At 45.8% G+C, this 22,362-nt stretch overlaps 1 protein-coding gene across 2 annotated transcripts in view; it reads left to right on the forward strand.

Moving 5' to 3' along the window:
- SHCBP1L (SHC binding and spindle associated 1 like) overlaps window positions 1-22,362 on the forward strand; it is a 1,698,124-nt gene that overhangs the window by 1,485,897 nt on the left and 189,865 nt on the right. The window lies entirely within an intron of this gene.

Consider the following 22,362-nt stretch of genomic DNA (forward strand, 5'->3'; position numbering starts at 1 on the left):
CCCAACTCTTCCAGGGAGAGTAAAGGGATGGCCATTGTGGCTATCTTCCTCATCTTCAGGAGGAGTTGCATCTTCCAGGTTAAGATCATTGTCATATTCCTGGCCAGCTCCAGAGGTCACGTCAGGGGTACCTTCACCCCTTGGCCCTTCCTCATCTGCTGCCCCACCCACTCTACCTACCCCTTCAGACCCTGAGGTCTTCCTGAGATCATCCAACAGCAGTACCTCTATGAGGCGTTGGGTGTTTGCACTTGTCCCTGTCTTCAATTTCTTAGTACTACACAATGTTCTCAATTCCAAGAATGGGAGTTTGTCATACTTGGATGCTAGAAGCCCACTGGCTTCTGGCAGGGACCTACTGGTTCATGGCCTTTAAGACATCACTAGTGTGGTGTGGTGTATGCACCTACCTACTCTAGTGTGGCCTACTAAACTCTCTTGAGTTGTAGAAAGGGTGTGCTAACCCCTTGACACACAACTTCATGTTCAGTAGAACTTACTGTAGTTTAAGCTTGAATGATATGTACCTCAGGTACCTTTAGTGGTTTTCAGTTAGTCACTCACTTGAGATTATCTGGTAAAACAATGGCAAGCTTGAATCCCACCTCTGCCACCAATGTGAGAAGTTGGCCTGGCATATGCTGTCCACTAGTTATAGTGGGCACCTTGCACCAGTCCAAACAACTCCTTAGAGGTGATAGGTTAACGACAACCTTATTTGAAAGCTATCCTAGTGGTAGCTATGGAGAGCTGCCTTCAGGCTAAGTCTTGAAGGAATGTAAAGCAGCTTATTTTACCAGTCTATAATCTCTTGAATGGCTAAATGAAAGGAGAACCACACCAGGTATATATATAAATTATATGTATTTATTACTAAATACACCCTACTGGTCTCTTTATGAGACTAGAGGTCAAAGCACATATGTTACACTTAATATATCACAGTAAATTAGCACAATACACGATAGGCCCTAGGGGCGGACCAAACCATATATTAAGAAAGTGGTATAAGAACCTTGACTTGACTAGACACAAGCGGTAAAAAAACAATGGTTCGGGTGTGGCCAAAAGGTCCAATAATAAAGTGATCCTAAGGAGAGCACTTATGGTTAGAGAGTTAAAGATAACACTGAACTGCAGTTTGCATGGACACTCAATACAGTAGATTACATTTTGTGAATTGCAATTTTAAAAAGACTGTAAATTATACTTAGAGTTCTCAAATTCAAATACTTTGGTGTTAGTAGAGGACTCGCATGCCATGCAGTTGTTACATTGGTAGTGCCACTCCTGGAAATAGCATTGACTAAAAACTACTTCCTTTTTCAAGAGAAATACTACAGACAATGCAAAGATACATCTATGGGGGCAGTTTTTGCCCCCAATTTTGCCATTCTGTTTGTAGACAACATTGAGACTAATATCATCCTCAATATGATGAACCCATTCCTTCAAAACATTTGTGTATGGCGCAGATACATAGACGATATGTTCATGATCTGGGGTGGCACAAACTCTTAACTTGAAGCCTTCTGCTCCTGGCTCAACAATGCACAACATGACCTTAAATTCACCTACAGCTATGACAATACCAAGATTGACTACTTGGATGTCACCATCAAAAATCACAATGGCGAACTTTATTCCACCTTGTTCAGAAAGCCTACTGAAAGGAATACCCTCCTCCAATACAGCAGTGCACATCACAGGGCACTGAGAGATGGACTACCGTATGGCCAGTTCCTCAGAATCAGAAGAAACTGTAAATTCAAAGAAGATTTCTTCTTAGAAGCCAACACACTATGCAAGAAGCTCACTGACAGAGGCTATCCCAAACGCCTAGTAAAACATTCCATGAAACGGGCATGGTACTCACACCGTGAATACCTGCTTCAGCCCAAAGTCAAAACACCCTTATCCAGAATTACATGTGTGACCACATTTTGTCCTGTGAGTAACAAACTGACGAAAATGATCAAAAAAAATTGGACAGTCCTAGCACCACTAAATCTCGCAACATTCACCCCACTTTTTTCATTTAAAAGAGGTCGCAACATAAAGGACCATTTGGTTAGGGCCTACAAACCTACAAAAAGAGATCAGACTATACACCCCTACCTCAATCTTCCTCCACTGCAAGGGCACTACAAATGTAACAACTGCATGGCATGCGAGTCCACTACTAACACCAAAGTATTTGAATTTGAGAACTCTAAGTATACCTTACAGTCTGTTTCAAATTGAAATTCACAAAATGTAATCCACTGTATTGAGTGTCCATGCAAACTGAGGTACATCGGCTAAACCACACAGAAGATCAAGGCAAGAATCGCTCAACACAGGAGCAGAATCCGATGTAAGATCACGACGGCGCCCCTCGTGGAACACTTTATATCAAAAGGACACTCTGAAACAGACTTCACTTGGCAGGTCATTGAAACCCTCCACTCCAACGTTAGGGGAGGAAACCAACAACAGATCCTCAACCGATTGGAATGCAAATGGATTTTTAATTGCCGCTCTATTGAACATGGTCTCAACTCGATTGATGAATGGAATGCCATACTATAAACATTTGACTATTCATATCTGCACATTTTGACCTCAGCCACCTGATACCACTATGTACTTCTTGCGTAGTGTTTTCCTAACAGATGTATACACACTTCTTTATGTTTGAACCTCTTGCTACCCATTGGTTCATGTGCTACCCATTGTTTCATGTCTAGTTTATATGTTGCCACAGTAATTGAATATCAGTGAGTACATTGCTAGACTATATGCCATAACTGATTTTGTGTTTGGTTTTTAATTCATATAGCAACTACCTCAGTAGGTACAACACATTAGGTTGCTTCAGAATTAATTTTGCTATCATGTGCCTGAAACAGTTGTTGCACACACATTGATTTATTTTTTCTTATGACTCTTTCTTCTCTTTTCTTACTCTGCTGAGTTAGTACTTTTCCCTCATTCCCTTACTTTATTCCTACTGACAGCCATTTCCCTTCAGCATGCTCCCTTGCACATAACCGCTCGCAGGTGCGTGCTAATTAGCTCCGCCCTGCTGCTGGTTTCACAGCTGACACAGCCCTTAATTATCCAGTATTGGGGTATCTTTCATAGATTCACATGCCTGAATCATTCCCCGTCGCCGAGGCGGGAGTCCCCGGTAAATAAAAAAGTAGTGCCAAAATGCTAGTAGCAGTAGTAGGCCCAAAGAAAAGGCCCAAAGCCTGTATCTTAGCAGCCTATCTACCTCATTATGCAAAAAGAACCAAGAATTTGGTAACAACCAATCAGACACCAGCACCCTTCTAGAACCCTCTCAGCAGAGCCAGTTCTCCTCAGATTTTCACCGCACGTCGTGTGGAAGGGAGTTTCCCTTAGTGCCTCTCAGTTTTTCTTTCAACTTGCTTCAGCATGTCAGACAAGAAGGCTTTATTTAAGTCCTGCAGGACCTGCACCAAGAAGAGAGTCCATGTTGATGATCAACATGTAGACTGCATCTACTGCCTCTACCCTAAACATGAGGCAAAAGATTGCAAGATTTGCCGCACCTTCCCTACAAAAACTCTCAGGGATAGGGAGGCGAGAGTGCTTTTGTGGCTTAAATCCTCTTCGGCTGAGGAGGATGACAAAGCCTCTACTTCTAGCAAGAGAGCTAGATCGCAGGACAGCTCTTCCAGCGATGGGAAGAAGCGTCAGAAATCGCATCATTCTACTTCTGATGCGCACTCTCCTCAGGAATCTACAGTCAAGCAAACTGTGAGTAAAAGCCTTTCAAAATCTTTGGCTTACTCTCAATCTTCAGTTTCTGTCACCTCGTCTGCTTCTTCATTGACGCAAACATTCACGACGACGGCGCTTACCTCACCTATTATGTCTACGAAGGTTACTATCCTCTCAAAGAAGCCCACCGTCGAGGGGTCGTCGACGAAGTCCTCGTCGACGAAGTCAGCAGTACCGCCGTCGACGATTCCGCCATTAAAAAGCCTGTCGACGTCGAGCTCGTCGACGAAGAGCTCGTCGACGAAGATTCCATCGTCGACGAAGATCCCGTCGACGAAGAGCTCGTCGACGTCGAGCCCGTCGACGAAGAGCTCGTCGACGAAGATTCCATCGACGAAGACCCCGTCGACGTCGAGCCCGTCGACGAAGGGCTCGTCGACGAAGATACCATCGACGTCAAGCCCGTCGACGACGGCTCCGTCGACGACGAGCCAGTCGACGACGAGCGCACCATCTACGATACCGTCGACGATCCCGTCGACGATCCCGTCTACCACAGCCCCGTCGACGACGACCTCGTCGACGATGATTTCTACTCCAGTTTCCACCAGGACTTTTCAACTAAAGTCTTTTCAAAGGCAGGACATTTCACCGCTTACTCCCTCGCATCTCCTGGAAACTTATGTTGAAGATGATGATTATGTGGATGACGAGGACGAAGGGCCCTTTGGGGTTGCTCGCCACCCTTCGGAACTGCACATTAAATGTCAGGAGGACGATGAGGATGAGGATTATCAAGGGCATTACTATCAGGAAGACATAATCGTTCCGCACCATAGACCCTGCTACACACAAACTCGTAGGAATGAGATGTCACATCTGCCCCCTACGTTGATACAAGACCTACAGGCCATGCTTGCAGATTATAAGCAGCGTTTTCCACCGCAGCCAAATGTTCCACAGGTTCCACAGACTGCGCCGCAGCCGGACCCATTGCCTCTGCCTGAGGGTCCAGCCCCAATGCCTCAACTGCCTGATCCTCCACAGGACCCGCATCAGGATACAACCTCGGAGGAGGAATACGAAGAGGGCGAGTTGCCAGACCCAGCAGACCCTTGGGATTCATATATAATCCCTATGCCTTCGCCACCTACCCCTCTACCATCTGATTCGCCTCCAGAAGATATAGGGGGGTTCCATAACCTTATGCAGCGAGCTGCGACCAGGTTCAACTTGCCGGTTACCATTGAGCAGTCTGACTGTTTTCTGCATGATTTTAAGGAGGAGTCAAGGAAGGTTACGAGAGCTATCCCTATCATTGACTATATTTGGAAAGAAGGGGTTAAAATCATGAAAAACCCGGCATCAGTACCAGCGGTGCTTCCACGGATTGACAAAAAATACCGTGCTCCAGCCGACAGTCCCTCTTGTCTCACTGGTCAACCGCGTCCAGACTCGGTTATATCTCAGGCAGCCCAACAAAAGTCTAAGAATCCGGCAGCACCGGTCACTACACCACCGGATAGGGAAGGACGCCGACTGGATCTAATTGGGAAAAATTTTTCAACTATGGCAGCTGCTTCCATCAGGGCAGCCAATTCCCTAGCGATAATTGGGCGTTATGACCGCCAGATGTGGTCAGAAATGGCAAGCTTTATCGACCTCATCCCAGAGGATAACAGGCAAGACGCTCGAAAGATTTTGTTGGAGGGTGAGCGTGCAGCCTCAGAGACTATCGACTGCGCACTGGATATTGCGAATACTAACTTTCGCCAGTTGGCTGGGGCTGCGGTTCTTAGGCGCCAGGGTTGGCTGAAAGCTACCACGTTCAGACCAGAGGTCCAGACAAAAATATTGGACATGGCCTATGATGGCGAATCATTGTTTGGAAAGCACATAGATGATGCGCTCCAAGCAATTAAAACGGATACCGATATTGCAAGATCGTTGGGCTCCTTACAATACAAAAGAGGTACCTTCAGAGGAGCAAAGGGCCGTGGATTTTCTTCCAGAGGAAGTTATCATACCCAACAAAATAGGTACCAGCCTCAGTATCGGCAATCATATCAGTCTTCCTACAGACAGACCAATACATCTGGTTTCTCTCGTCAAGGCGGACGAAAAAGATCGCAGAATCAGGGAAGAGACACCTCACGGAAGCAATGATTTCTGCAGGGCGCCTTTCACTCCTTTTCCCCTCCCTGTGGGTGCAAAAATTTCAACTTTTGCGACCAGGTGGCAAGAAATTACGTCGGACCAGTGGGTTCTGGACCTGGTTCACAACGGTCATACCTTAGAGTTTGTCACTAAACCACCCAACAAACCACCCAAGGGACCCCCTCCCCCTCGTCTTCACTTACTATTCAAGGAAGCTTTAACAATGCTCCTCAAGAACGCAATCGAGAAGGTTCCTGCGCTTCAAAAGGGGACAGGTTTCTATTCCCGCTTTTTTCTCATCAAGAAGAAATCAGGGGAGTGGCGCCCAATCTTAGACCTTCGCAATCTGAACAGATTCCTCAAGAAGCAGGGATTTCGCATGGTCACTCTGGCGGAAATTCTAGGTTGCCTCAACGAGGGAGATTTTCTAGCTTCCTTAGATATGGAAGACGCTTACTTTCACATCCCAATACATCCGAAGCATCGCAAGTATCTTCGCTTCACAGTGGCTGGCGCCCATTACCAGTTCAAGGTGCTCCCGTTTGGGTTAAAATCTGCCCCAAGGATCTTTACGAAGTGCCTAGCTCCAGTGGCAGCAGTGTTGCGCTCCCAAGGAATCCAAGTCTTTCCGTATTTAGACGACTGGCTAATAAAGGGTCCTTCGGAAAGATCAGTCAAGACTGCTGTGACAACATCTCTTCGTCTGTTCCATTCTCTGGGGCTTACGATCAACAGGAGCAAATCTCAATTACAACCAAGGCAGATCCTTCCTTTTTTGGGCGCGCTGTTAGATACCGTCCGCTGCAAGGCATTCTTGTCTCACGAACGGCAGGTTCGTCTTCAAAACTTAGCAATCCGAATTTCCAAAAGAAAGTCAGTTTCTGTCCGGATGTTCGCGTCGCTGCTAGGGATGTGCTCCTCTGCAATACACCTCGTTCCTCTGGCGCGGCTCCGCATGCGACCCTTGCAGGAGGAGTTACACCTTCAGTGGCAGCAGGTGAAGGGCACCTTCGACGACATCATCAGAGTCACTTCAGGCATGAAGAGCGCTCTACGTTGGTGGTCCCATGTTCCCAACTTATCAGAAGGACTTACTTTCATTCAGAAAAGACTTTGTCCTCACTACCGATGCTTCCATGGAAGGATGGGGAGGTCATCTCCAAGATTTACAGATACAGGGGAAGTGGTCCCCAGAGTACAAAAACAAACACATCAACAGTCTGGAATTGCGAGCAATTTTTCTGTCTCTGCAAGCTTTCCTTCCAAGGATTGCAGGTTCTTCGGTTCTGATTCGAACCGACAATACTACCAGCATGTTCTACGTGAACAAACAAGGAGGAACAAGATCAGCAACTTTGTCCACGGAAGCTCAGGAGTTGTGGGAATGGGTCACACTCCACAACATAACCCTCAGAGCAGAACATGTCAGAGGTCTCTGCAATACATTAGCGGACACGCTCAGCAGATCCCAATCAGATTGCCACGAATGGGAGCTAGAGCAAGCTCAGGTGCTCAGAATATTCAGAGCTTGGGGAACACCACCGCTGGATTTGTTCGCCACGAAGGAGAACAAGAAATGCCGCTTCTATGCCAGCAGATACCCTCAACAGGGCTCAAGGGGGAATGCCCTGTCCATGCGATGGTCAGGGATTTGTGCTTACGCTTTTCCCCCGATACCCCTGATACCGAGGGTCATACGCAAGATGAAGTGGGAGGGCTGTCGTCTCATCTTGATTGCACCCAGATGGCCACGCCAATACTGGTTTCAGGAGCTCCTATTGCTATCACAGGACCAGCCGATCAGTCTTCGCCCGACGCCCACAATGCTGTCAAGGAACAAGGGTCAGGTTCTCCACCCGGACCCTCAGTCCCTACATTTACACGCATGGCTCCTGACTTCTTAGAGTTTAAGGACCTGGATATCCCTCAGGACTGTAGGGATATATTAACAAAATCACGAGCTCAGAGCACGATAAAAACTTACCGTCTAAAATGGAAACGGTTTTGCTGCTGGTGTGAAGCAAACCAGGTGCACCCGGTGGATGACCCTGCAGAAAAGATCCTTCCTTACTTGTTACACCTGGCAAGATCTGGGCTTTCTTTCCCTTCAGTCAAGGTCCACTTAGCTGCACTTTCAAGATTCAGAAGGGGTGCTCATGGCCCTTCTCTTTGTTCATCCTCTTTAATTAAACAGTTTATGAAAGGACTATTCCGAGAGTTTCCTCCGGTCAGACTTCCGCCACCGGAATGGGAACTCAACACAGTCCTATTACAGTTAATGAAGCATCCATTCGAGCCCATCCACAAGGCTGACCTAAAATTCCTTACATGGAAGGTTGCTTTACTTCTGGCTTTAGCATCAGCTCGAAGAGTGAGTGAGATTCAGGCGTTTACTGTAAAGGAACCTTTTCTACGCTTCACTCAAGACTACGTGCACCTCCGAACTAATCCAACGTTTATACCTAAGGTGCCTTCACAATTTCATCTTAATGAACCAGTGACGTTAAAGACTTTCTTTCCTAATCCATCCACCCCAGTGGAACGAGCCTTACATTCTCTCGATATCAAGAGATGTCTTAAATTCTATCTTCTGAAAACAAAGAACCTCAGAAAGTCTGATCAATTATTCGTGGCTTATGGCCAAACTACTCTGGGAAAGGCGGTTACAAAATCCACCATTGCCAGATGGATAGCATCTACAATACTTTTCTGCCATGACAAGGCTCACAGGCCTCTGTTGAGGAAACCCAAGGCCCATTCCACGAGGACAGTAGCAGCGTCTACAGCATTGTTTGCTGGTGTGACTCTAGAAAATATCTGCCGTGCTGCGACATGGAAAAATGTCCACACGTTTACCAGACATTACTGCCTCCAATCTACGCATCGTGATGATGCAGCAGTTGGGCAAGCTGTACTACGACATCTGTTTCTTTGAGATACCTTCAGGTACCCTTTTTTCATATTTTAATATGTAAGATGTTGATATCTTTAATATAACAATGCAATGTGTTACATTGATGATTTGCTTTCATGTTAACATGCTTTTCTCTTTATAGATGGCATATGTTGAATTTTAAGATCTTTTCTTATACCTCTTGTTACAAGCTGTGGATGCAATTAGGGAGTATCAGCACTAGTCTCCCGCCATCCGCAAACGACTGTATACTTGGTATACTGCTCGCTATTCTGATTCAGGCATGTGAATCTATGAAAGATACCCCAATACTGGATAAGAAAACAAGTTACTTACCTGTAACTACAGTTATCCAGTATTGGTATCTTTCATAGATTCACATGCACCCACCCTCCTCCCCGTAGAGTCAGTTCTATATAATTTGGGACGTTCACTTCCCACTTGTGCTACGAAAATCTGAGGAGAACTGGCTCTGCTGAGAGGGTTCTAGAAGGGTGCTGGTGTCTGATTGGTTGTTACCAAATTCTTGGTTCTTTTTGCATAATGAGGTAGATAGGCTGCTAAGATACAGGCTTTGGGCCTTTTCTTTGGGCCTACTACTGCTACTAGCATTTTGGCACTACTTTTTTATTTACCGGGGACTCCCGCCTCGGCGACGGGGAATGATTCAGGCATGTGAATCTATGAAAGATACCAATACTGGATAACTGTAGTTACAGGTAAGTAACTTGTTTTCTTACTTCCTGGCTCACTCTGTCTCCCTCTCGTACTAAACGTGAACAGCCCAAGCAGCATGACGCGCTGAGCTCCTCTCCCAAGACTTTCCAAATATGAACTGGGAGTGACTTTAACTGTAAGTACTATGACTGCGCATACACTTTTACCATCATTTAATCTTTACCTTGGAGTTCCTGACCCCCCGCCCTCCTTTTGCCCTTAACAGAAACTTATTGGCAGCAAATCGTTAAGCGCAACTTATACAGCTGACCCTGCCTTTCAAGTTTACACAGTAAGTGTTTTCTTTCACCAACTTCCTTCCAAGCGCCCTTCACGGACGCACACCAGTTTCTAAATACTGCTCTAATTCCTTTACAGCACGTGATATTCTCACGCTCGTACCTTCAGCGAATATATCTGGGTGAACTCGTCTACCCTCAGCTGTTTTCTGAAGCCCTCAATTGCTCTTCCTTGCGCTACGATTAATTGCATCAGTGAGTCTACTCTGAGTGTTCTCCCTCTCCCCCCTTCTCTCATTTAGCGGGTTGCTACCCAGCTTTATCTGCGCTCTCAACTCTACCTTCCTACTAGCGCAAATTATTCCTTGTACTCCCACCTATGCTTGCGTATTCACGTGCAGCATTTTCACCATTACTGGTCTTTTGCTTCTGAATCGCTACTATTTAACTTCTCTTTTCCACCGTTTAAATACTTCCACCACTTGTAATTTACATCGTTGACTTTCGCTTCCGAATTGCCTTTAAATCATGTCTTTCGCTTCTGTATTTGCCTTAATTCATGTATTTCCACACCTACCTTGACCCCTAGGCATGGCTAGTTACATGATATACAGAATAATTCAGGATTAATATATATTTATATATGTCATTATGTTTTTTATAAAAAGGAGCCTCTGATTGTATTAATTATACTACATGTAGGGATCAAACTATAGCTTATTTATTTGCCCGTTTTTCCTAATTTTAGATTCAGCTTGCTCACCCGTTACATGTCCTGATGATGATCTCGAACAGTTGAGATCGAAACGCCGTTGACCCTATACAACAAAACTCTTCCTATTCTATAAAGTTGCTTGAGGAGTTTTACACTATTGTTGTCAATGCGATGCCGTTATTTTAAACTTCACCATCACTCTGCACGTCACGCCTCTTTCACTTATTGTGTGAGCACCTGAGTTCTATGGTTGGAGAAATAAATGTTTCACATGAACTGACTTATGTCCCTGTGTACATTATTAATTTTTTTGCTCCTTTAAAATAATTAATCTTCAACACTCTAACCATAAGTGCTCTCCTTAGGATCACTTTATTATTGGACCTTTTGGCCACACCCGAACCATTGTTTTTTTACCGCATATTTCACCCCAGGTTCACGTATTGGGGTACCCTTGTTTTTCTTAAAAACTTGATTAGACACAAGGCCTAGAGCCTGTAGAATTGCTGGGACCCCAAGGAACCACCCAAGGTAGTGATGCAGGGGACCCACGGGGGACATGTGCAGTGTGAGAACACAGCCGCGAGCTCCGTTAATGTCTATGGGGAAAGTCGCGGTTGGAATTTTAAAGTTTAAGGACACTTACAGGTGGACTAGGACAAACCCTTTTGGACTTAGATGATTCTAGGGCCAACACCCACCGGAGCACCGGAGTACTTGTGTTACCTCACCCAGGGAAGCCGGGTGCATAGGTGTCAAATGGTGTTGGGTTGCATCGTCGTTTTCAATGGCAGGATACTGAAAAGTGCTGCTGCCGGGAAGATAAATGTCCGAAGAGATCCAAGCCTGGATCGAAGATGTGAAGAACCTGAAAGCAGAGGGGGACAGAGTCTGGGTCACTTGCCAGTGACCAGGGGCACGATAGTCGAATGCCCACCGATGTCTGGTGCTTCAGGTGCGAGGAGGGGAAGCTTGACTCTTCAGCCACGAGGACCAGGAGGCGTCGAGGACGACCAGGAGCTGGATTCGAGCTGTCCCACGAAGGCTGTCGAGTGCTGCAGCGTCGGTGCCCGGATTGGTCACAACAAGCCTTGACAACAACAACCCACGCAGGAAGAGGAAAGATGCTTTGGTGCGGAACCAGCAAGGTCCTAGGGACTCCCCAAGCGATGGAGAGTCAGGGCACGTCTGGAGCAACCAGGGAAGCCCAATTAAAGTTAAAGTCGCCTTCACAGGAACCCACCAGTCAACGGACCAGGGATCGCGAAGATACCTTGAGCGAAAACACAAAGGGCCAGCTCACAGAACACTTGTGGAGGTAGGCCAGCAATCTTCGGTGGAAAAGTTGTTCGGGGTCCGTGCTACAAGCAACTCAGTGCACAGCCTCAAGGGACGTCGAGAAGCTAATGCACTCGCAAATATGCACGGTGTCCAGGGGTTCTGGTTCCACGGTACCCACGAGGGCTACGGGTCTCAGCTTTGCTGGGGACTCGGGTCAGCCTCTGGGAAGTCTGGAAACCCACCTCCTGTTTTGCAAATACTTCGGGGTCTGGCGGGAGCTTCGGAGATGCACACCGGTCAGATGCGTCTTTGGTGCCTGCCTTCCAGGGGAGTAACTCCTTTACTCCAAGGGAGATTCTTCAGTCATCTAGTCGTGTAGATCGTCAAAGTTCCAGGATTTCTGTATCAGAGTTTTGTCCAGGTGTAATCTAAAGTCCTATAGCCAAGGGTTCTGTTGGAAATGGCCCTTTTTGCAGGGTCATCCCTAAACTTTTTGCCTTCCTCCTGTATTGTTTCTGACCTGTTTTTGTTGGCTATATGACTCTGGGCACTTTACCACTGCTGATCAGTGCTAAAGTGCATATGCTCTCCCTTGGTAAATATGACAGTGAATTAGTATATCCATGATTGGCTTATTTGGTTTACCTGTTAGTCCCTAGTAGCGTGGCCTGTGTGTGCCTAGGGCTGGTAAACCAAATGCTGCTGGTGGGCCTACAGCGCTGGTTTGCGCCACCCACAGAAGCAGCTTGTAAAGTGTACCTCAGACCTGCCACTGCAGTGTCTGTGTGCAGTCCGGAACTGCCATCTTGGCTGTGAAGTGCACCCACTTCCCAGCCTCTGAACCTTCCCTTGGCATCATGTGAGTCACCCCTATGGTAGGGTGCATTGTATGTGTAAGGTAGGACATGCCCTGATGTGTGTAGCATGTCCTTGTAGTGAATTACACCCAATTTCGTTTTTCACTACTGTAAGGCTACCTGTTCTCCATAGGCCAGAATGGGCAGTTTGACTATTACACTCTATAGTCCTAACTGACCCCAGGAACATGGTAGAAAAACAAATTTAGTATGCCTGACCTACAGACAATGCTCTGAAAATACATCTTTTAGTTAAGTTTATTTTTATATTCTGTGTTTGAAAATACCGCTTTTAGAAAGTAGGTATTTTCTTGCCTAAGCCTTCCAGTGTGCCCTGTTGTTATGTGTATTGGCTGTCTGGTTCTGGAGTGACAGGGCTGGGGAATTCCAGGAGACAGGGTGAGGTGTCCCAGTGGTGAATAGAGAGATCGGCATCTAGATGGGTGGGAGGAGTTGCACCTGGGACCTGAATAGGGCTGTGTCTTCCCTCCACAATCATGGCTCCACCTCCTGTGGTGCGTCTGATGTCTCTGCCCTGCACTCTGAAAGGAAAGAAGCAGCCTGGTAAACAAAGTGCTCCAGGACTGAGCAGAACTGGTTCTGGCTGGGTTCAGTGACTTGTGACTCTTTAGAACAAAGACTTTTGGGGTATCGCTTTGTCCCGCACGCATCTGTAGATCAGCGCATCATCCTCCCTTGCGGCAAGGATTCAACGCATCGCTGGTCTCGCGTGAGGAAAATCATCGCTACAGCTCCTTTGCGACATTTTGGTTGTTTTGCTACAGAATCCAGGTACTTTGTAAGTAAAAGGTTCGCAGAGACCACTGCTTTGAACTGAACTCCTCTTTGCACATTTGGTGAATGTTGCTAGAAATTTGGGAGTACAATTTGACACCTCCCTCTCCTTCTTACTTCATGCCAAAGCAGTGGCGGGAATCTGTTTCAGCCTGATTAAATCTTTAAAGAAATTCTTTAAATTTCTCCCCTTGGCAGCAAGGAAATCTGTGGCTGTGGCTTTGATACTCTCGCGCCTAGACTATTGTAACGGTCTCCTTGCAGGAGTTAATAAAGCTATTCTAAAAAAAATTACAGGTGGTGCAACATGCGGCAGCACGATTAGTGCTTACACTCCCAAGAAGATCTTCAGCCTCTGCTGCCTTGAATAGTCTTCATTGGCTCCCAGTGCTTAAGAGAATTCTTTTTAAGATTCTCTTGATCACCTTTAGAGCCAAGCTCAATGTGGGTCCTAAATACCTGGCGGCACACTTTGTCCCATACACTACAACAAGACCTCTTAGGTCTTCTTCAGCAAACCTGCTTAAACTGCCTAGTTTTAGGTACAAATTGAAAGGTGATAAGACTGTGGCTTATCTGGGTGCCAAAGCCTTGAATATGCTTCCTGCCCTCTTAGGTTATGCGATACTGAATCTTCATTCAGGAAAGCCTTGAAAACCTGGGTTTTCAGTGCCTCTGATGAGTTTTCCTTAGCTTTGATTTAATTTTTCATGGGGCTTTCTTTATCACCGTTACCCCAGCGCCAGGATACTCCTCAGGGAGTGACAGTGGCGCTTTACAAATACCTCGTCAAATCAAAGTCAAAATCAAATTTGAACTATTTTTGCAGCATTTCAAGAGTAACCCTATTTTTCTAGTATTGTGGCTTTTTACTGTTATTGGTCTTGTGTTAAGTCTATATATAAAGATACTTATTTTTTTTAACTACTTGTGTGGTGTCCCTTTGTAGTGTTCCTCACTGTGTTACTGTGTATGGTCATTAATGCTTCACACACTACCTCTGAGATAAGCCTATCTGCTCGTGCTACGTTACCACAGGGTTGAGCAGGTGTTATCAAAGGGTGTAGCCCGCTTACTCTGACTTAGGAAGAAGGGTCCCTACTTGGACAGTGGCCAGCCATTGCCAACTAGAGATCCCCATTTCTAACAGGTTCCTTTCTTATACCCAAGGAAGGGGTTGGACATACTCTGGGGACCCCCCTATGGGAGGGTCAGGAAAGAGGGGTGACAACACCCATTTCCTTTGTCCAGTTTCGCGCCAAAGCAGGGGCTGGTAGCCCCTGCAACCGGATTGAACTGGACTATGCACAGGGACACCAAATGTGCCCCCAGTGCTGAACTTCAAAGCACTCTTGGAGTGCACCCACCCAGCCCTAATCCACTAAGGCCTGACTGGGAGGTGATAACACTTCCCTGTGACAGGAAACGTATTGCCCAGGCCTCCCCTGCCGGAGTTTTAGTCAGCAGCAAGAGGCCAGACTCGTGTCTGTGTCTGGCAGCATCCATTTTGTGATGCCAGGGCTCTGTTAGCTGGTACCGGGTATACCGGTGCTGTCATATCTCTCCCTCTAGAAGGGTGAAATCATACTCCCACACCTGTTACTTTTGTGGGGGTATGATTCCAAGTGTTTGACACCAAACACAACATGTTTCCATGCAGCCATCCCAAAGTTAGCAGTTACCGCGAAGTTATAATGCACTTAAGCGTATATGGTCTGTCTGCATTACAGACAACCCCGGAGAATAGATTTCGAAGGCTGCAGAGGGGCTCTGCTCATGCATGGGCACCCTCTCACATAAAACCAAGCACCCTGCCTTCAGGATTGATAAGGCCTGTAATAGGGGTGACTGTTAGGTTTATATGTGCAGTGATAGGGTGAGATATAGTGAACCTATATCTCAGTAAGGGGTGTATGCACCACCTAACTCAGGCTGCAGTAGCAGTCCTGTGGTGTCATTTTGGAAAGCTTCCCAGGGGTGGCATAATACATGCTGCAGCCCCTAGGTAGGCCTCTGGGGTACCTATGCCCTAGGTACATAGTATACCATATACTAGGGACTTATAAGGGTACTCCAGAATCCAATCTGAAGTGTACTCTAGGTACTTGGAATCAATTTAGAGAGGGAGCAGCTAGGCTGGGGTCCTGGATAGCAGGGCCCCAGCCAGACTAAAGTCGAAAAACAGTGAAACATCAGCAAAAAGTGGGGTATCCATAAGAAGCAGATCCTACTCTCCGACAACGTGTACCCCTCAAGCTTGGTGTTCGATGTATCTTATTTACAGGTTATGCAACACACAGTTTACTAGTTCTCAAATTGTATATCTGCACAGTACTGTGCATCATGACATGATGTGGAGGTACATACATTAAGGTGAGACATGTCAATGGATACAATGCCCCACGTGCAGATTTTGTGATTACGAGGACATGTTGTCATCTGACAACTAGCGGCACTACGACTTGATGTGAAGCATCTTTGCTGATTACTCTGCCTGGCAGGCGTTACATCTGCGTATGAACTAGCCATAGTTATCTTATGCATACCTTTGTCTTGTCCTGTACTTTAATTTATTTGTTCTACAGACCATGCTTGCTTTGTTTTCATATGGTCCTTCAAGCTCTGCCCCCATGGAACTTACAGATAGCATTTGGTGCTGCGCATGTTTGTGCCCTGATTTTCTTCTACATGGGATTTGGTGAGTCACACTTTTGTTTCTGTGACAGTTACGTACGCTTAGCTGTCTGCACACTGTAATTTGATATTGTTTCTGTGTCAATTTTGGTGAGATGTGAGGGCTGGTGTCATATGGCTCCAAGCTTTTCTAGAGGAATGGTGGAGTGCATGCACCGTCTACTTAGCTGTTCTGTTGTCACATCGGGGTGGACTTTCTGACACATCTCTCTGGGTGTGTGTTTAAGTGCTCCATCCTGCTCATGGGTGGGACAGGGGTTCCTGGTGGGAGTGGTAGTGCAGGCCTCCCACCCCCTACCTGTAAGTTTGGTTGGTGAGATACAATGGCTGCCACATGCTTCTGGGTAGGTGGGGTAGTGCTCCATCCCACTCAGGGGTGGGACAGGGGTGCCTGGTGTGAGTTGTAGTGCAGGCCTCCCACTGCCAAACACCCCTCCATGGGAAGATGGCTACCTACCTGTTAGGTGAAGGTGAACAATGCAATGGCTGCCACATGCTTCTGGGTGGGTGGGGGAGTGCTCCATTCAGCTCAGGGGTGGGGCAGGGGTGCCTGGTGGGAGTTGTAGTGCAGGCCTCCCACCCTCCAAACACCCCTCCCTGTGAAGATGGCTACCTACCTGTAAGTTTTGTTGTTGTAATGCAATGGCTTCCACTGCTTCTGGGTGGGGGTGGAGTCCTCCATCCTGCTCAGGGGTGGGACAGGAGTGCCTGGTGGGGGTTGTAGTGCAGGCCTCCCACCCCCAAACACCCCTCCCTGGGAAGATGACTACCTACCTGTTAGGTGAAGGTGAACAACGCAATGGCGGCCACATGCTTCCGGCTGGGGGGAGTGCTCCATCTTGCTGAGCTGTGGGACAAGGGGGCCTGGTGTGAGTTGTAGTGCTGGCTGTCTATACACATGCAACCCTGAGAATGTAGCTGGATACCTTTGGGGGGAATCAGATGGGTTGAATGTTACATCTGTGAGACCTGTGTTGGGTATTGTGGTGCAGATGAACGGGATTGGGCCTAGGAGGTATAGCTTTGTAGGTTTTTCAAGACAGTACATGGCAGTGTAATGGTATACATTTACACTTACCAGCCTGCACTCACCCGGCTATTCCTGTGAGACTCTCTGGATGCAATATGGCAAGCACCTTCTCCTCCCATGCAGTGAATGTTCTTAGTGGAATGGGAGGGCCACCGCCAGTCATCTGAGCCAGCTGACGGTTCTTGTTGTTCCTCTCTTTCACCTTGCTCTTGAGATCATGCCACCGCTTCACAATCTCCTACTTGCTGCACGGGGGGGGGTCCCTACTGCATTTACCGTGTTGACTATCCTTTCCCACATTTGTGCTCTTGTGGCTAATGGTGTCTGTTGGACCAGGGCACCAAACAATTGTACTTCTACTCTTACTATCTCATCTACCATGACTGACAACTCGCTCTCTATGAATTTGGGCATTTTCTTTTGTGCCATGGTGTGTGATGTGCAAATGGTTGGAGGTGCAGTTGTGAGGGTGGTGGGGGTGGTGTATGTGTTGTGCTGGTGAGATGTGTGGTGTTTTGCCTATCCAATGTGCTGCAGGTTTTGTTTCCTTCAGTGCTGGAGTAGTGCAAAGGATTCTGGTCAGGGAAGGGGCTGGTTTTATACTCGCCTTTGTGGGTGTGTCAAAATGGAGTATTGCTGTCAGGTGGGTTGTCCTGGTATTTCTATTTTCGAAGTTGCCATGGGGGTATGTCATTGGGGTGTGTTAGGTGTTTTTGGGGCAGAGCTAGTTTGATGTGTGCACTTGGTGGCCTTGTTGTGTGGTTTTTTTGTCGACTGCCATTTTTGTCACGGAGCTGCTGTGGCTGTGCAACAGCCCTTCCGCCGGCTCTCCCATTCATCACTGCTAGCGTTCGCGGCGGTCGGAAACAGCGGATCGTCCCACTGTCACCTCAATGAAATCCTAATTTTACAGGCGGTCATTCTGCTGGCTTCGTGGCTGTTTTGTGTGTTTCCGACGCGCATCCGACCGCCGCTGTCGGATTTTCACCTGCTCCGCCCGCTACCAGCGGTCTTTCGTGGCACTGTTCCGCGGCGGTATGATTTTTTGGGCAGTTGATCCTAATGGGACCGCCGGTTTTGCCGCAGTACCAGCGGACGGTCGATTTCCGCTACCATGGCGGTCGGGGTGGTTTTTCGACCGCCATCCTAATAGACCCCTAAGTTTGAAACGTAATATGACAGTGTTTATAATCTTCGAAATTTTGAAAGGCCTGTGATCTCTAGGAGAGAATTTATATCAAGATAGACAGAGGTAGATTGATGGAGGATAACCAAACTCTGTCACCTATCTTATAGGTAGGAGCTGGTCGCCTATGTCGGTTGGCCTGTGATTTTTGCCTGGATTTAGCAATTTGTAAATTCTGGAGTAATTTCCCTCAAACCCTTTTTATATTGCTAAAGAATTTTGGACTGCAGGTACAGGATGTTCAGTCTCTAAGGTGTCTGGAAAGTTTGATCATGGAATCTTGTTAAGCCGGAAAAAACTGAATAACCAGTAGAGGTATGAATAGAAATATTATATGCAATTTCTGCTTCAAGTAAGAAAGCTTTTCCATTTGTCTTGGGTGGCAGAAATGTAACATCTTAAAAAACTCTTCAAGAGTTTGATTACATTTCTCAGTTTTCCTTTTAGATTGGGGGTGGATGTTTATGATGATGTGGCTTCCAAAACTTAGAGACATATTAAGGACTGCGATCGGAAAAGACATCAGCCATTTCTGACCCAGCTGGTAATTTAGAAAGAGCATAAAAGTGAGCCATTTTTGTAAACAAATCCACAGAAACCATAATAGTGGTACAGTTTTCAGACAAAGGTAAAGTCCATCGATATAATCTCTCAAGATTTTGAAGTAATTCCAGAGGAGAGTAATAATCCTGCTTTTTTGTGAGTTTCAGATTCATTTTGGGTGCAGACTTTGGAGGATTCGATAAATTTTATGACATCTTGGCCAGGTGAAGGCCATCAGAACTTCCTCCTGATTATGCCTTCAGTAACTCATCGACCTCTGTGTCTGGAAAATAATGCATCATGACATAACTGTAGTTTATATATGTGTGACTTTTTTTGTTTGATAAAAATCAAAACAATAGCATTCTTTATCTGAAAACAAGGATAAAAATGTTTTTGTTTGTGAAGATTGAACTGTTTAGTTTAGTTTCTTGACTATTAGAATCAAAAAATGTAGTGGTTGTAGCAAAAATGAAGGCTTGAGGAATCATCATTTTCTCCACCATTCTAAAGTTCTCAGATTCTGGATAACTCGTGGATAGTGAGTCTGCAGTTACATTTTCAGTCCTGGGATTATAAGTAAAGTAAAAAAAAAAATTCACATTTTTAAAAAGAAATTCCCCAGAGGGCTTGCCTACTATTCCGACATTCAGCATGTTGGGGGAACTTGAAGGTTTCTGTGATAGGTACAGATGGCCATGCGATGTTGGGCTCCATGTAAATAATGTCTCCATGCTATAAAGGCTGCCTTGATAGCTAGGAGTTTTTTCCAGAATGGAATTATTCTTTTTTTCTGGGGAAAACTTCTTTGAGAAAAAGGTGATTGGATGCTTTTCTCCATCATGACCTGGTTCAATCAAGCCAACTCCCATGGCTAGATCTGAGACAGCCGTTTCTTCAATATACGGTTCAGAGGCATCAGTTTATTGTAAGATGAGAGCTAGAACGAACTCTTGTCTACGCTCCAGTGAAAGTTTTTTTTTTTTAACAGATCTGTAATTGGTGATAGAAGCTTAGAAACGCTCTTGATGAATTTATAGTAATCGTTTGCTAGACCAAGCTCTGTGTCTTTTTCACTGAGGACGGAATGGGCCTGTCAAGAACGACTTGAACCTTTTGAGTATCTATGGCTGTCCCTTTTGAAGAAAGGATTTAACCTAAATACTGTACAGGACCTTTTTCAAACAAGCTCTTTTCGGGGTTTGTCCAGCAATTTGTTTTGTTTTAAATGCTACAGGACTTGTTAAACATGGATAGGATGTTCTTTTAGGTGTTTTGAAAAAAATACATACATATATGTCACTCAGGTAAACAACCATAGACTGGAGGAGCAGATTGGAGAGGATCTCATTCATGAAATGCTGGAAAACAGCTGGGGCTTTACAAAGGACAAACGGCATCACTCAATACTCAAAATGCCTGAAAGGTGTTCTGAAAGCTCCTTTTCACTCGTCACCTGATCGGATCCAGGTTAGGTGATAAGCTCCTCTTAGATCTAGTTTGATGAAAACCTTTGCTCCTTGCATGGGATCCAGAATGTCTGATTTGAGAGGCAAAGAGTAAATGTCTTTGACAGTCACCAAATGTAATGCCCTGTAATCTAGCCATTCCCGGAGTTTAGCTGCTTTCGTACCTCCTGGACAAAGCAATGAGCTCATTTCCGAGATTAGCATCAAGGTATTCCTTTAGGGCTTGCCGTACCGAGGGAGACAAAGAAAAAATTTGCACATAGAAAATAATGGCATCAGGTAGCGTGTCGATGGTGCGATCAAAAAGGTGGCGAGGAGGTAGCTCATTTGCTGTTGACTCTTGAAATACGTCAAGGGACTTACAGTAGGTTTCAGGATTCTCAGTGAGCTGAGCGATAGACTCAGCAAGGTCACCATTGTGAACTTTAGAGTTTCAAAATAAAATTTGTCAGCAGTACAGTAAAACTCTGAGCCCAGAAACAAGATCTTTGTAGACCAGTTGATATCCGGATTGTGTCTAGCTTAAAAGTTAATCCCTAAAGTTATAGAATAACGGTGATAGGAAAATTGAGGATTTCATAGTGAGTGACTATTCTGAGAGGTAAAGGTGAATTCTTCTCTATCACTAAACCAGAGGCCACTAGAGTTCCATCCATAGCTTTTACTGCCACTTGTACTTTCTTCTTGGAAACAAGAATGCGGTTATGGGCTGACCACTGAAAGTCCATATAGATGTTGGAAGTTACACAGTCTATAGGGAACTGGCAACAGGAGATATTCAGGCTGGATTAAAAAGTCCCCTTGTTGGAGGACTAAGCTGGAAAATATCAGAGGAAAGGACTGGGATGTTTGGTTATTACTTGCTTCTTGCACTGAGAATGAGCTCCTTAGTTTCCCAACTTCTCTGGACTGCGAACAGGGGGCGTAAGGACAGGAACTCAAAAGGTGACCTCTCTGACCACAATATAAACACATTTCCACTTTCTGTCTCCTTCTCTTTTCCTTCCTTAAAGGGATTTGAGTGATACCACTTGCATGGGCTCATTTTCTTTCTCTAAAGACTTTGATGTTACCTTGACCGATGGTCTGCTGATAAGTTTAGAAAAGGATTGTTTCCTGCGTTCCAAACATCTTTCTTGAAGACTGCTGTGCATTTGGATGATCATTTGGATGAGATCTTGAAGATAAGGTGGTCGGGCAACCCTTTGAGAGTTCATGTTTTATCTCATCCTTTAACCCATTCCAAAAAAAGGTGACAAGGGTAGAGTCAGTCCAATCAATTTCTCTTGCCAGACCTTTGAATTTCAAGATGTAAGAATGAAGATCCCTAGAACTTTTCCAAAGCTCCAGACTCTCTTCTTGGGCAATTGGGGTCTTGGTGGTCGAACATTTTTAAAATTCAGCAAGGAAGGTTGCAAAGTAGTCCAGGAGAGGACTGGCATCTGAAACCAAGGCCATAGCACGGGCCAAGACATTTCAGACAGAAGTGCTAATCTAAAACACCACCTTAAACATGTTGGCGACATAGATGTGGGGTTCAAAAGTGAAGTGTACTTGCCAGGTGTCTAAAAAGGCCTTAACTTCCCTGAGATACTATTCAACTTCAGCCATTTCAAGCCAGCCAGAGGAGGAACTAATAACCCTTGTAAAATAGCTAAAGGCTGACGATGTAAGGTGTTTTTCATGGTCATGTTTTGAATTTGCAGTATCAGATTATTAACGGTAGTCAGCAGCTCTTTAACTTGAGTCATTCCCTGGGCCTAATCCATTTTTTAAATCTGTTGGTGTTGCAGCCTGTGAAGCACGGGTCTTCAGAGTGATGCATGGAGACTTCTTGATTCATAGAATTGTCCGCCAATCTCCAGAGGCATTGCAGATGCCAGATTGTACAGGTAGTCTAGCAATGTTCCAGAAAATCTACCAAGAAGGAGAAAAAAATGGAGACCAGAAAATACCATCTAGCTGACCAGGCCAAACAGCAGGGCGAATAGCAGAAGAACAGTAACGCAAACTGGAGCGGGCGTGGAGAGGCC

Source organism: Triturus cristatus, chromosome 4_2, assembly GCF_964204655.1.
Source record: "Triturus cristatus chromosome 4_2, aTriCri1.1, whole genome shotgun sequence".
Taxonomy (NCBI): domain Eukaryota; kingdom Metazoa; phylum Chordata; class Amphibia; order Caudata; family Salamandridae; genus Triturus; species Triturus cristatus.